The sequence below is a fragment of the Topomyia yanbarensis genome, chromosome 3, assembly GCF_030247195.1.
Source record: "Topomyia yanbarensis strain Yona2022 chromosome 3, ASM3024719v1, whole genome shotgun sequence".
In the NCBI taxonomy this organism is placed as follows: Eukaryota; Metazoa; Arthropoda; class Insecta; order Diptera; family Culicidae; genus Topomyia; species Topomyia yanbarensis.
Genome location: NC_080672.1, coordinates 72,460,032 through 72,474,834, shown reverse-complemented (window position 1 = coordinate 72,474,834; position 14,803 = coordinate 72,460,032).

Below are 14,803 nucleotides of genomic sequence, written 5' to 3'. Positions count from 1 at the left end.
AAGTAAATTACACTTCAATGTTGATTTCTTCAAATTTAACAATGTTATTGGGGATGCCGGGTGTCAATTAGAAGGTTTCGCACTTAAATGTTTTGATTTTATGAACGTAACCTCACAAATTAAAATATTTTTTTGCTCATAACATTTCATAATTTGCGATAAAATTGAGCTAGTGCAATAAAGTTCTTCCGCCAGCTCATCTTCTAAATTACCCAACTTAACTTAAATATAGCAGGAAATTGTTTCAGAATTTGAGAACAATATTTTCTTATGAGCCTTTTGATGCTTCTATCGGTATCTAGGAAATAACCTCGTGGATGGTTCAAAAATAGGATACTTATATCAATCAAAATTTTATAACATGCCAATAATGAACAATGACATAAAAAGATTCAAATTTTAAACAAAATTCCTAATACCATTAGTCATTGCTTGTCAGTAATCTATATGAAAATCAGAATAAACTTTCTAATTAATAGACTTTGTACGAAAAAAGCATTAATATACAGTATTAAAATTCATAACAGATACAACCTGAACAAATGACGATTTACCAACGTTTAGAAAGCAACTTGTGTGCGTGACTATTCATATAGTAAGATTCGGGTTAGTTATATTTCACATTCTACAATAAGCAGAACGTGCATGCGATTGTAAATATAATTGTCATAATGGATTGCATAGATTAATGAACAAAAGGTCTTAATTTTTAATTATCTTGATTTAAAAAAATATCCACATCACAATAGAATTGAAGAAACTTACGGAGACACTGAATAAATCATTGTATACCTTCATGCATAATCTAATCTAATCAAATTGAGATGTTTAGTACAGGTTTAATAAAGGCTTTGTTGCTTATTTTGCCCATATTTTGGCATAAACATGCCATTTTCAAACTGCTGTAAAAGCGGCAATGGGATTAATTGGGAATGTTTTTTTTTCGTGAAACGGAGAGAAGAGAGCTAAAACAACCGTGTCGTTTAAACGGATCTGCCCGACAATACCCGACAAGATACTTTTTCCACTACCGAATTTTTAATAATATTGATAAAATTTGCGCATTTTGAACCCAACTCAAAAGAGGAAAAAATGTAACAAAAATAAATGTTCTTTGGTCAAACTTGTTGGTGTTTGTTATGAAAATCACGATTTTATACCAGATATTGACTTTGTATACTTAGTTTTTGGGCGACATGAAAATTTTTGAAACAATGTAATTCAAAGTTAGAAAATCCGTTAGAAATTCACCATTTTCAACTACTCACATAAAAAAATTATCAATCGAAAAACCTATTTTTCTGTTGTCATTCATTAGAGTGTGGTTTGAAAAACTATTTTGTCGAAAAAAATTGGAAAGAACACCAAAAATTATGTTTTGCTATTTTGGCCAGGATTTGGTAGTAGTTACGCCACTGTGGGGCGGCGCGTACCGAGACGTGATGGCGAAAATGAAAGGACCGTCAACGCCAGCCGAAATATGCCCGTATACGCTGAAGATAATCGTTGCAGGTCTCTTCCAGAAGCACGACCCAACTATCTGGCCGACGACATCGTACGGGAAAAAAGAAGGAGCAAACATGGACGATCGGCAAGTGACCAATGATGAGCTCGTGGAAGAATCGAAACGACTGAAATCAAAGAAAGCACCCGGTCCGGTTGGAATACCAAACGTGGTGCTGAAAGCAGCGATCCCGGACATCTACAGGATGGTACTGCAGAAGTGTCTAGATGAAGGGTGGAAGGTACAGAAATGTGGAAGGTACAGAAGCTGGTTTTGCTGCCAAAGCCACGCAAGCCAACAGGAGATCCAGCCTCCAATAGGTCTGTTGGATATACTCGGGAATCTCAGTGAAATAATCATCCTCTACAGGCCGACGAAATGTACAGAGGGCGATCGCGGACTGTCCAAGATGTCGGATTCCGCAAATGAGCATCGACAGTGGACAGTACTCGAGATTGCTGAGAAGGCATTTAAACTGAAGCGAAGAGGAGATCGATACTGCACTATGATAAATATGAAGAATGCATTCAACAGCGCTAGCTGGGAAGGATGAGGGTTAGCGACTATCTTTGCTACATCCTGAAGTGCCTAGTGCTGCTGTACGAGACGAGCGAAGCGCAGAAGTCAATGCGAATCACAGCGGGCGTTCCTCAGAGCTCCATTATCGGTCCAACTCTTTGGAACGGGATTTACGATGGATTCTTAATACTGTGGCTGCTCAGAAAAGAGAAAACCGTGGATTTCGCGGACGACCTGCCACGAACGATGATTGATCACACACTTGAAGAAGTGAAGGTGCATGCTGCGAATAGCTTACCACAAAACGGAAGTGTTGTTGGTCAGTAATTGCAAAGCGGTTCAGCGGATGCAGATCAACGTCGGAGGGCACGTGATTGCATCGAAGCGTGCACTGAAGCAATTGGGAGTGATAATTGAGCTTCAATAACCACGTCGACTACGCCTGCGAAAAATCGGCGAAGGCAACGAACGCCAAACGTCGTCGACCCGAGAAGCAACACGACACGCCTGCTATCTAGTGTTTCGACTGCGATATGGGGTTCGTGCATGTGCTGCGGCGCTGAAAACCAAACGGAGCCGCGAAAAGCTAAACAGGACGTTCCGGCTGATGGCCATACAAGTCGCGAATGCGTACAGAACAATATCATCGGAAGCAGTATGTGTTCTCGCCGGGATGATCACCATCTGCCTAACCCTGGCAAACGATGTCGAGTGCCACAATCGCAGAAACATTGGAAACGAGAAGATGGTGAGAATCGATTCGATGGCGAGGTGGCAGCCGGAATGGGACAATCCGAAGACGGGAAGGTTGACCTACCGGCTCATCCCAAACCTGCCGACGTGAGTCAATAGAAGGTGCGAAGAGGTGAACTTCCACCTGACACAGTTCCTCTCGAGCCATGGTTGCTTCAGGAAGTATCTTCATCGTTTCGAGCACTCAACGTCACCTTTGTGGCTGGAGTGTGAGAATGTCGAGGTGATACTGGAGCACGTGGTGTTCGAATGGCCGAGGTTCGCAGGGAGATGCTAGAAATGTGGGGACCGAATATCAAGCCGGTTAATGTCGTCCACAAAATTGTAAGCGATATAAACACGTGGAACGTGGTCAACAGAGTTGTGCCGCAGATCGTGACCGTCTTGGAGCGGAAATGGCATGATGAACAGCGAGCAACGGTTTCGAGAGAGGAATCATCGCCGGGAAACTCTCCGTCGGAGTAAGCTAAATCTATCGTCGGGGACTAGTCGAGTAGAATGCGACAGAGTGCCGGGTATTGGACGTCGGACGCCAGCTTTTATACCAAGTAATCACAAAAACATTGATAGAGCGAAATACAAACACTTCTACTAATCCACCTTGTGACTGAATAGAGGGTCACGACTCCCCCGCCCCCAACTCTTATCGCCCCTACCTGAAGCGGACAGTGGTTAAAACTTTGATTGTTCAACAAAACGAAATACTAAACCACACCAAATTGAAATAGAGTTGTCGTCAATCTCAAACAAGGACAATCAATCATTTATTCAGTCAGGTGACCCAAATGGATTATTCCAGACTCTGTTGTCCTCTAGTATTTAGTAATGGTTCTAAAAAGTCCGCGGTAAAATCATTAGAAAAACTAGCGAGCTCCCTTAAACGGAATTATTTACTCGATTCTACGCGTTCGTGCTAAAAATAACAAAAAATCAAATCTTATTAAATATCAAACCGTGACCGCTGGAGCAAAGGCGAACTATAATCCGCAGAAGCCGTGCCCACTCAGCACACCTAGTGCCGTTTGCCACATGAAATCTTGATAAATTACCTTTTCCTTGTCCTCCGTCCGTTTTGTTTAAATGCTTCCTTCCTTCCTTTCTTCTTCTTCTTTTTTCGCCTCTTGCACCTGCTTTGCTATGGCCTTACTATCACTAAATACCACCTGCACGGTCACAACACTCAGGTCATCCGACCAGTATTTCACACCTCAACCAAGTTTTGCGTGCCAAGTTGCACATGTTCCATCCGCGAAAATCCCATTACCAAGTCGCTTTGCTTCGAACTTCGAGTTACGCATCACTTCTTTCTTATCCACTGACGTTTTCCCGCACCCAACACCTGACCGATGGTGTGACACTTTGGGACCACTTTATGTTACCACCTTTGGGTTGCTGGTGGACCGCTGTCAAAATCGAGAAGATCTGCCCGACAATCTCACCTGCAGTTCTGCCCGGATGGCGTGAAAAATGCAACATTTCTGTGCAAATTTTCGCTGGCTCCCGAGAAGGAAGAAAGATACAATTTTTCTCTTTAATAAACGTTTATTATATTAGCCTCTTTCGATCCGGTGGATTTTCCAGTGGTTTGATATTGCACAATCAGTAATCGTTTTCGCCGTAAGCATTTTTCTTTTCGATCGCTCTCAGTCTAAACGATTGGATTATTAATAAAGGGAGCGGTTCTGATAAATACTTTTTCATAGCTGATTTGTATCATCCAAGCGGAATTTCTCAATCTACAGATTGAACTATGCTTCGACCAAATACCTAAACTATTTTCACCCGTGGCTCAAGACTTTGATCAGTAAAATACAGCGCTGTGGAAAAACACAACTTTTCAGCACACTTTCGGCTCAGTGCGAATGTCCTAACCGTCGAACATTTCACCTCCAACTGTGAGCAAGTTTCATAATGGCTGACCGTAGAGAGCGATTTCCCTTTCTTCCTAGCAAGTTTTCCTTTCCAGGAAAATTCACCTTGTGCTCACGTTTCTCTCTGTCTTCAATTCTCTCCATTTCTCTCTTTCTCTCCCTCTTCCTATCACTTGATTGAGATGGAACCAGCAGGTCTGTCAAGTTGCTGTTTGGTTTTACGAGTTTGTTATTGTTATTGGTTGGGAGGATATCCCAACTCGCGTACCACCCACCAGCGCCCAGCTGCATTGGTCACAAGCACGTTGCTCTCACTACGGAAAAAAACTACGTTGTTGTGACAGCCTGGATCCGTTGCCAACTGAACGGAGCTATACGAAAAAAGGGGGAAATTGTAGTCACGTTCTCGGGGAGCAAATTACCCACTATTTGGATTTTAACACCGAGGGGTCCTTTTCGAATGAATAAGTGGAAGCACAGTAGGGGAACTGGGGGTAAGACGGACATATTAAGGAAATACTGAAATATAATATAGTAAGAGCATGTTTTTGTCAACATGTAATACTCTATGTTGTGGCTCCATATGTTGGCTTCCGAGTGTCCAGAGGGATCATTTTACAAAAATCAATAAGTATGATTATTTAAAGAATTAGAAAACGAAGAAATGTCTGCACTTTTTCCAGGCTGGGGGTGAAACGCATAAATCAACTATCCAGCGTAGCCAGAAATTTGGTGTGCAGGGGGGAGTTTGATGAAAATCGTTGATTTTTTTTGAAAATGCTAAAATTTATTAAGAGGTTGCTCAATTATTGAAAATCCAGAAAACTGTCAATGGATGTTTTATACATTGATACAAACTCGAAAATGACCTTTTTCAAAGGATGAATTTTTCACATTTCGGGCCCTTCCACACTAATTTGGACAGCATTCCAAGCATATTGTGGACACACTGAATGTGACTGAATATATTTTGTAAACAGTTAAGTTTATTCTACTAAACTGACCCATTGACTCGTTCTCTTTGCGGTATATTTAATTAATGAAAGAAGAACATAAACAAATAATTGACTGCCAATCAAAAATGATACAGGGGGCGAGCATAGCGTGGTTGGTAAGTCGTTTGCTTTGTATGCAGCTCACCTGGCTTCAATTCCCAACCCCGCACATAGGGTTAGAAATTTTTCCAAAGAAATTTTTTAACCCAAAAAGAGGCGAATGACCTAAAGATTAAACCCTCTATAATAAAAAATGATGCATTATATTTTATATAGAAGGCTGACTGCATGAAGTATTTTGTTAGTTCTATCATTTTGGGAAATAGAAATACTTTATGTGCAGTTAGGTTACTACAGACTATATAAAGCAGCATCAAATGTAATGCAATAGAGTTAACAATAATATGTTTCGTGTAACAAGTCATATGTAACAGTATTATTGAGTAACATTCTCAAGTGGATGATAAATCAAGGTTCAAAGTTCGCCAGGAATCTTCTTGTACTAAATATTAATTTTTTATTCTTTTGTTTACGAGGTGGTTTCTTGTTATTCTTTCTAAGCTCAGCTTTTCTTTGTTTCTCTTCCACTACTTTCCTTTTTTCTTCAGTTTTCGCCTTGTGGTATTCAAGTCTTCAGCGCAATGTTAACCTGTAGAACGTTGCACTGGGGTACAAATGTACCCCACGTCTTGTTTGGAGCCGCGTGAAGACGAGAATTCGGCATTTATCGACCTTGGACCCTAACCATAATTCAATTTAGAGTTCCTAGTAAGAGTAGGAAAAGGTGGTATAGCCATTTTGCTTACAGCTTTTGTGGAAGCAGGTGTCAAAGTTGGCGTGGGGTACATTTGTACCCCAGTGTACGGTTACTGTTAGTGTTTCGTCAGATTTCGTTCTGTCAGTGCAAATGTGATTCGTGACGCTACCAGTTTAAAATGCTGGTTGTTTAACTACATAAGTAACAATTAGTATTATATAAGGGGCCATTAATAATCTACGTAACGCAAAAATTGCCCAAAATTGGCTCCCCCTCCCCCTATGTAACAAATTGTCCCAAATTTCTCTATCACTCCCTCCCCTATTACGTAACGAATTCCATGAATTTTTTTTTGAAATCTTTCTCGTACTGGCTGATTTTTATTGTTTATTTTTTATAGTTTTTCAAAACAATGGCTCGCAAGTATAATTTGCGCATTTGAAACAGTTGCGTGTTACCAATGTATTACTGGCCAGATTTTTTATTTCATTTCAATTTCCACCCGTGGTATTTCCAACCCAAATTTCTAAATTTTCACTCTTCCAAATAATTGCACCTCTAAAAATATCGAAATTCCATTTTACAAGGTTTCTAAACCATTCTTTCAACTTTTAGAATCATTTGATTTTTTAAAAATCGGTTGAAAATTCGCAAAGTTGCAGTAATTTTTGTGAAAAAAGTCAAAATAGCGATTTTTTCACTTTTTTTGTTTAAACCAATTTATGTATCATTGATACAATAAATTCCTTACTTTCACTTGCACAGCTGTTTTTGCAATTAAAAAACGAAGAAAATGATGTATTATACATTTCTTTTGTTTGCAGTTTTACCTGCGAAAGTTACGATTAAACGCGTGGGGTACATTTGTACCCCAGTGCAACGTTCTAGGGTGTAAAACGCAAGTGCAACGTTCTAGGGTTAAAACAGCAGGACTACGTCGCTTGAATCGTAATATTCCTGTTCGTGTAAGTGTTTCAGGCGATTTTCTCTTACTATCATTATTTAGCTGTGATATTCCGCTTGGATTTGTCAACATATGGCTCGTCGAATTCAACAAATTCGAACTGTAAATATTTTTCAACGTGGATTTCAGAGGTCTCCTCTTTGGTCATATTCTGGTCTTCAGTGAAATGTTGAATTTTTGATTTTCGACATCCATTGGTTTGAACATATTTATATAATTTGACCAAAAAGAGCAGGCGACCTACCGTTACGAAATTTTTCATTTTTTGAATATACTAACTTTATAAACAAATTGGTGTAAAAAAAGAAAATCTAGGGGTGTCCAAAATTTATTGACAGCCATTTTTTAAAACTTTTTCGACAAAACTTTACGAAGAAACCATTTCAAACACGTTACATGCAAAATACCAAATCAGACAAACTAATTAAATCAATAAAATATATTCCAATTGTACATCTAAATCCAATTTGAAAATGTATCACTTCCACCACTTCTTCTTGGCTATCGTTGCAATATGAAACATTAATGATGTATTATACATTTCTTTTGTTTGCAGTTTTACCTGCGAAAGTTACGATTAAACGCGTGGGGTACATTTGTACCCCAGTGCAACGTTCTAGGGTGTAAAACGCAAGTGCAACGTTCTAGGGTTAAAACAGCAGGACTACGTCGCTTGAATCGTAATATTCCTGTTCGTGTAAGTGTTTCAGGCGATTTTCTCTTACTATCATTATTTAGCTGTGATATTCCGCTTGGATTTGTCAACATATGGCTCGTCGAATTCAACAAATTCGAACTGTAAATATTTTTCAACGTGGATTTCAGAGGTCTCCTCTTTGGTCATATTCTGGTCTTCAGTGAAATGTTGAATTTTTGATTTTCGACATCCATTGGTTTGAACATATTTATATAATTTGACCAAAAAGAGCAGGCGACCTACCGTTACGAAATTTTTCATTTTTTGAATATACTAACTTTATAAACAAATTGGTGTAAAAAAAGAAAATCTAGGGGTGTCCAAAATTTATTGACAGCCATTTTTTAAAACTTTTTCGACAAAACTTTACGAAGAAACCATTTCAAACACGTTACATGCAAAATACCAAATCAGACAAACTAATTAAATCAATAAAATATATTCCAATTGTACATCTAAATCCAATTTGAAAATGTATCACTTCCACCACTTCTTCTTGGCTATCGTTGCAATATGAAACATTTTCAGGGATATTTTTTAAAACTGTTAAACTGTTAATTTTAAACAATTAGAGATGAACTAATTATATTGATACTTAAGAGACAACCCAGGGAGCGTAATTGTTGCATCAAACCAAACGAATGCAGAGAAGCCCGGCAGTACAAGAGGCAAATACATTAACAGGTTCCAAAATATGTAGGGGTTCAAATTAGGTTGGTTACCCTATATTTAGGTTGTATTGATCACTAGCAGAAAAGGCATAGTCTGATAGCAAAACGTTCAACGATGGAAGAATACTAATTGTTCTACTTTCTCATGCACTAATCATCAGCAGTCGTACTACCTATCTCTGCTTGTTCTCGGAGACGGGCACGGATCCCAGTCTACTTTCTACTTTTGCCCGAGCAAAAGCTATAAACGGGCAAAGTAAGTCTCTCAATATAGTGCGCATTGTTCCATAAGAACTATAGACACTCATAGCAATAGACCAGCGAACGTGCTGTTATCGAGCCAAACAAACTGTCAAAATCCGGAGCCAAACGAGCATGACGTCATACAATGATAAAAAAGCAGAACAAGTGTTGCGGTTTTATTTAAAAAATGTATTTTGTTATTCACAGTAGGCTTCACTTTTCATGTTCGTATTAGTATTTTAGAATATTATTAAGAAAGATATTTATTGTGTTCTATCTTACTGCATAAAAAGCATTTTACTTATGCTTTTTTCATAAACTTTGTGCTTTTGAAGAAAAATTACATTTTTTTGCTTTTCTTGGTGCTCAATATCAAACGTATAACTTCTCTTTTGATTCAGATATTGAACCTCTGAAAAATTATTTTGAAAAAAAACAGATAATCGAATACAATCGAGCACGTTCGAGCTTGCACATTTTTGGGTGATGCCAGTTTGACATGCTTGTTTTTCTAGTTGCCAGTTTTACGGTTTTTACATCCGCGAATCTATTACTATGAGTGTTTATAACCAGAACAAAGAAAGCATTGTTGATACGTCCGGTTTCTTCGCGGATAAATCTAGAAAAATATGTGAAAAGGGCATAAGCGCAAATGACTCTCTGTGTTTACTTTCTCTTTCAATTTTTATCACGCGTCATCGCAAAACTTTTCAACAATGTTTCAATAATATCAACATACTCTGATGTCGTCTAGCAAAACTGTCACACTATGCGAAAATAATTAGTAAACCAATAAAAAATTCTAACAAGCTATAGATTTTCAAAATCCGTTCACAAACGGCAGGGATATTAAATAAATTATATTTTTATTTCTCACTTACCAATTTTCAGTAGCGAATAATGAGAATAATGAATAATGAGAAAAATTACATAAAGAGTATTCATGTACTGATGGTGTTTTAGGGGCAAAACTAAGCCGACTTAGATAGGAGACGTCAATTTTTTTTGTGCGGAGTTTATGCCTACAGAAAATGTGAGGAAACTCGTTGAAGTGAAACTTGTTGAAAATATGTAGAGGCCTGATCTAGCCTTCTCTTTCCGTGCGCGGAGTAATCATGTCCTCTCCCCATTCATTTATTGTCGAATAAAATTCATTCGTGTTGTGAAAAGCGAGTAAATGCGCTGTAACCTAAGCGCATTAGCCAGGACAGGTCTAAATACCTCTGTCCCATCCCAGGAAGAAAGGACCAAAGGAGTGACATTAACCTAGCCAATGATTTATCAAACCCCCCTTTAAACTGAAACGGTCGGTGCGGTTGTCCACGTTTCTTCCTTGATCAAGGTTCAAAATGATTCGTTGATTAAATTCTTCATTGGATGAATAATTTGCTGGCCGAATAATTTTGAATCGTCTTCATTTTGTACGCTGCACAGTTGTCCTGGCCGCTTTAATGATTGTGTCACATATCATATGTGCCACAAACATTAATATTGACCAGAGAAATTGTAGGCGAACGTCTGCCATTTTCCAGGATTCCTACATGTATTAGCTGTATATATGTAGACTAGACTAGACTAGACAAAACTAGGCCAACTTAGAATATCGGGATTTGAAAATACATCTACGTGATTCAAGAAATTCTATTCCGAAAACTTTTTGCAAATTTTATCAATAATGAATTAACTATTTCTCGAAAATTTATTTGTGAATTCGCTTCAAAGACAAAATAATATGTAAATTCATTTCGAGAGATTTTGTTCCAGGGTGATGTATTTACCCCTTGGATTAAGCATTGCGTTTAGCCGTGAGATAGATGTTGAATGGGATATGAACTCAGATCACCAAGCAATTCACCTAATAGTAAGATATTAAATTCTCATTTAATTAATATTCATATTATACTCGTGGCTGTCACGACTATCTTGCTATTTTTCTATCCGTTTCTAAGTTGTGAAGTATTTTTTAATGCCAAAGCTAATTTGATGCATGCACTGTATTTCAGTAGGTTTGAGAAGACCAAAACTATTTTTGTCTGAAATTGTTTTTAACGTTTCGCGTTCCGCTCTTCAGCACATGACAGCCATCGTGCCATGCAGACGACGCATGATTGCACCATTAGGGGGATTAAAACAGGTTTTATCTGAGCCAAGATCCTATCGATATGGGTAGTATTAGATAAGCTAAAATTTCTACAATACTTAATGTTTAAATTGATGACGGAAATGTCGGAAGCAATTTTAAATCCACATAAACTGGTAAAAATATTTTGAGCACAAAGAGCAGGATGCGGGCGAGATCTGCAATGTCTGAAAATGTTTCTACGTAGTTAACGGACGGCTCCCGGGCTGAAACGAATGATGTACCCAGTTTGTAAGTAACTCATAGATTTCGTTGGTCACAGTGGCTGTGACCAGATGGAGATGGATGGTGAACTATCATACGTTTTCATTGAATCCATTCATGTGGGGTGTATATATGGAAGTGCAATGATTGGTTATTTTTTCAAATTGTATCTTTGCAGTGTCTAGCGCCGATAGTCAATTTTTTCATGCCAAATCAGATATTTTTGGAACTTTTCTATTTTTTCTTGATACTACATTTAAAAACCGTTTGTTAAATTATTTATACCCATCAAGGGCAGATTCCTAAGTGCTGCTTACTAAGAAGACGGTACACTAAGGAAAATGTACCGCGGAAAATACTGAGGCCGTTGCATCACAACCGGTTGTCTGCTCATCTACGGTAAACCAATACCAAACATAATCTTCAATACCATTAACTAAACCACATACGATTGCTAAATTTCTAGCTGCTGTACACGCTACAGCGACAACTGCAAAAGCAGCTACCAGCACCTCCAAATGAAGTACTAGCCCCATATGCGAGTAAGCTATTACCAATGACGCCGGCTCAATACCGGTAAAACCGATAGGCAAGGAAGAACTTCTGATTGCGAGCAATTTACCGTTACATACGGAGGTTCTTTACTGTGGCGATCAAGCATTCACAGGGTCATCAGAAAATGCCTGAAGATCACTTGGTCTATCCATACTACCGTCACTACCCAAGTAACAATCAAAATGCTTAGAGAATTTATCATCGTTTTATCTTGGTTTTAGGATGTATTCCTTGAAGTAGAAGATTTTATTATGGTTTTATGCACTTGTCATTTTATTTGCTCCGCTATAAAATTTTGTTATGACTTACACGATGAAATTTTAGGGTGCTAGTTTTGATAATGGTTCTGAATGCTTTTTTAAACCTAGAATAAAACTAACATAAAACAAGTACTTTAGTCATAAGACTGTTTTATCGTAGTTTAATGCTAATATTCAAGTTATTTTATATCTATAATAAAACCATTTGAAAACAATTACTCCTACGAGGGCCTTGACATACCCTAATGAGTTATAGGAATTGTTAACAGATTCTCGTACTCTTTGTTTACTTGAGTATACTGTAGTAGCTATCAACCACAAAAAAGCTACTTCAAAAATACTATTTTGAAATTATGCCTGAATATTTCACCGCAAATTTTTTTTTGAGGCAATGCACAAGACAAATCTAAACAGGTTTACTTCGTTCTTACAGGAGAACGTCTATTTAAGGTTCAATTGAGAAAGATTGTAAAAGCGGACATCATGGAAAACGAAAAAAGCAGTTTTTTTTCACACCGTTGGAAAAATCTTCATGAAAATGAATCAGTAATGCTCCACCAGTGTCCCGAATACATTGATTTATTTTCATGAAGATTTTCCCGATATTAGAAAAAACTGCTTTTTTCGTTTTCCAAGATGGCCGCTTATTGAAGTGTTCTCAGTTGAAACCGAAGGTGAAGATATGTGGAAGCCAGGAACGCACGCTTGTTGCTAGGCACCGACGCGCTTGTTTACATTGAGAAAAAATGGAATTCGAAGTGAAAATTCAAACGTACAAATGAGAGTTTTTGGACATTTTCCTTCGGTCATCTGCACATTGGCAGAAAATTAAAGTAAACGATTAAAATTTCGCGGGTGTTTTTAGTGTTCTGAAAGTGAGAAGAAGAAAAATAAAAGTATTTCGAAAAGAAACGCCAAGTGAAGAGGGATGATATTTTCGCACAAAATAAGAGCTACAGATGGAAATCCGTAAAAAATTTGGGTTGATTGTATAGGAAAATGTTCTAGCTTCCTCAAGTAGCAGTTTCGTGGTACACCGGCAAGGTTAGTGTATTGAAAAACGTATTTTTATATTTGCTCATGTCAGATACATGGTTAGGCAGGGAAGAGGGGTGTGTGCGGTGTGTAGGAGCTATGTTGTGGCTCGCATGTATAATGTCCTTAAGCAATGTTGAACAACCGGTGACATGAATGTTTATTTACTTTCTTTCGTAGATTATCAAGACGCTTAATAAAGGATAAGCGCTTTTCTGTGGACACTGATGCGGTTGTCAAACATGGGAATATCATGAAGTTTTTCGTTTTTCTGTGGGATAGTATATACGTTTTACGATTTGGTGAGTATGGTGAGAAATTACAGTATTTAAGTAGTGCAAGCGAATTAAACAGTCGAGTATATAATACTAGGTCTAGCTATCCCATAGCCGGCGGGATCTCATTTTGGGGTCTACACCTGAAAAATTTTGCTGATAGAGTGAATTCCATTACTAAAAATTTAAAATATTGCTTCAATTAGTAAAAACTTCTAAAAGACCCTAACTTTTGCATTGTTAAAAGAAATAATTACACACACATTTCCTATTTTTTGTTTAAGAAGTGGCTTTTTAGAAATGCCCTGTCCCTTTGACCCCCGTCCCTCACACTTGTGACCTTATTTTTTTTACTACACACGTAAGTTCAACGACTAAAACTATACTAGATATTAAAATCAGCTTTTTTAGAAAGAAGTAGAGTAGAGTGGGGTCAAGTAGGTCAGTTTTTTGACTGCAGATTATTTTAAAATTAATAACGCAATAATACATGCAATCAGGTCATTCAGGTAAGAAAATTAGTAAGTGGCAAAAGAAGTGAAAAATCACGAAACAGCGGAAGGAAATGTTGAAAAAACATAGCTGCATTTGCATTTGTACTTGCGAATGACTTCTTCGGTGTTCTCGTCGTCGCCAGAGTGTGGATTTGAAGTTGTGCATATCGGCTCACGTTGTTGCATAGCTGTGTGACGATCGTGTTTGTGCTTCGGAGCATATTTTGGATCACTTTCCTTCTCTTTTTCGATCAGATTTTTATTCGATTATCTACTTCAACAACATCTTAAATTATTATATTATTAATTCACGCGAAACATCTGACGCGATTTCAATGATGACGAGCACTTTCCTTTCACACGAGCACGTAATGTTTTGAACGGAACATTGAATTGTTTAGAGACTGATCGAATACTGGCGCCCTTTTTGATCAGATGCAATTGCGTTGTTTATGTCCTCTTCACTTCATTTTGGCATTTTTCGCACGAAATTTCCTGTCAAAATAATTATAACATTATAGCTATGACCTATAGTTCCCCAAAACGACTAACCGATTTTTTTTCAAAAACAAAAATACAGAATGCGGGTCGATTCTTCGGTACTAGGTTGGTTATTTACTCTTAGCCAAAGCAACAGGTCGAGCGATGGATTGTTGTTCGTGTATCGATAGTTGATGGCGGGGTGCCGTTGTTCAGTTGTTAACTGTTGCATGTTTGCTGGGGGAACATGCCTGGGTAAAACCCGCACCGACTACTGCCCTGGAGAATCTGGAACGACACCGGTCTGGGTCGATGCGGGAGGTCCGTTTGTTTGGTTTCGTCTATTGAATGTGCATTATATTATTGTTTTCTGACTGATGGGTTGA